This window comes from Vicia villosa, linkage group LG2, assembly GCF_029867415.1.
Source record: "Vicia villosa cultivar HV-30 ecotype Madison, WI linkage group LG2, Vvil1.0, whole genome shotgun sequence".
Lineage (NCBI taxonomy): Eukaryota > Viridiplantae > Streptophyta > Magnoliopsida > Fabales > Fabaceae > Vicia > Vicia villosa.
Window position 1 is genome coordinate 113,452,687 of NC_081181.1, and position 1,840 is coordinate 113,454,526.

Consider the following 1,840-nt stretch of genomic DNA (forward strand, 5'->3'; position numbering starts at 1 on the left):
CTTTTCTAATTTTTTTTAGATTAAAAAAAGAAAAAAATAAAAATAGCCAATACATTCTTCAGACAACTTTTTCGTCCCATTTCCTTTCTCACAAACGACTTTCTTCTCCTCTATCTCATCGCACCACCGCTCATATCTCTGGTTCTTTCTTCTCTGAACGCGATTTATCTTATAACTTCTTGTGATTCGTCCTCTCCTCTCTTCTCTGTGGTCGTGAAAGAGCGATGTGTTTAGGGTGGTGGTGGCGGAGCCACCGTGACCTTGCGATTTCCTTGACTTCTTCTACGATCCTACCATTTATTCGATTATCTGTGTTTGATTTATTTTAATCGCTTGTTTGTTTTGTGATTAATCGATTATTATGTGTTAATTTCAGAATCTGAAGGAAAACATGAAAGGGGGAAAACGAAACCCTAATCTTGAAAACACGATTCAATGGCCGAAATTGATGAAGAAGAAGAAAAAAACAAATGAGAGAAGAGAAGAACGAACTCGCGATTTGCACTTTTTACCACTTCGTGAGATATTTCTTGTTCTTCGTCTTTCTGGTTCTGTCTGTGAACTTTTCTCTTCGTTTTTCTCGCTCTGTTCGCTATATTCTGTTGTCTTCTTGGTGACCTATATTCTTTAGCCAGAGTTAACTGCACCGCCGGAATCTCTGGTATACACTCTCTTCAGTTTAGTACTAGTTAGATCTAACATGATTGTTATGTTTTTTATGGTATTAATTTGTGATGTTGTGGTTGCAGGGGGTCACATAAACCCAGCAGTGACATTCAGTTTGTTCTTGGCGAGGAAACTGTCTCTAACAAGAGCAGTGTTCTACATCGTTATGTAGGTTCTTAGTGCTATCTGCGGCGCTGGTGTGGTTAAGGGTTTTGAGGGGAAAAAAAATCTTCGGAGAAAAAAACGGTGATGCTAACTTTGTTGCTCCTGGGTACACAAAAGGAGATGGACTTGGTGCTGAGATTATCGGTACCTTTGTTCTTGTCTACACCGTCTTCTCCGCCACTGATGCCAAACGTAGTGCCAGAGACTCTCATGTTCCTGTATGTGCATGTGCTTTTACTTCTTTAAATTAATTACATGTGTTAATTTTAGTCTAATGTTTCTTAATGGTGTGTTAATTAAATGAATTAACAAATTTTGGCACCTTTACCAATTGATGGAAGACAGAGTATTTGTTTGAACATTAGGGTGTATCTGTTGTTTGAACATTAGGTTTGTGCATTTTATCCTATTTCACCTGTAAAGCTTTCACGGGCCTGACAAAACAAGTTGATTAATATATTATGAAGATAATATTAGGTGTAAGATTATGTTTTATTGAAGTGCTTGCATTAATCATCAAATTCTATGCAGCCAAATTCATGTGATGTTGTTTGCAACTACTGTATATGTTGTATGTATGGTGGGGATTATTTTGATGTACATTATAAAACTTCACCTTATTTATTTGAGATCACTAAATTTTGTTGCTATTGTTTCTGCAGCTGATAAAGTGGTTTTGGATGTTGAATTTGATTTTTCAAAGGCAGTGGACATGGGATACATTTCACCAAAATTATTTGAACTCATTAAACTCTTCCAATCATATGGGTATGCAACTATGAGTTCTCTGAAATGTTGTATTATGCATCACAACAAACTCATAATCTATCATTCTGTGTTTGCAGAGAACCTAGTCAGTTATTATGCCTCATTTTTGTGGAAAGAATCATTGCGGCTAAGGTGATTGAAATGCGACACGGCATGTCTCTGTTTTGAAGTGTAAGTGCTTTCTTGGTATCCAGAGAAGTATTTGGTAATTGGAATAGTTCGGAAAAGAAATGAGCTCAAA

The 1,840-nt window shown here is 36.6% G+C and overlaps 1 pseudogene; it reads left to right on the forward strand.

Moving 5' to 3' along the window:
- The first annotated feature begins 391 nt into the window (after positions 1 to 391).
- On the forward strand, positions 392 to 1,613 carry LOC131649813 (probable aquaporin PIP-type 7a; annotated as a pseudogene).
- Positions 1,614 to 1,840: the final 227 nt, after the last annotated feature.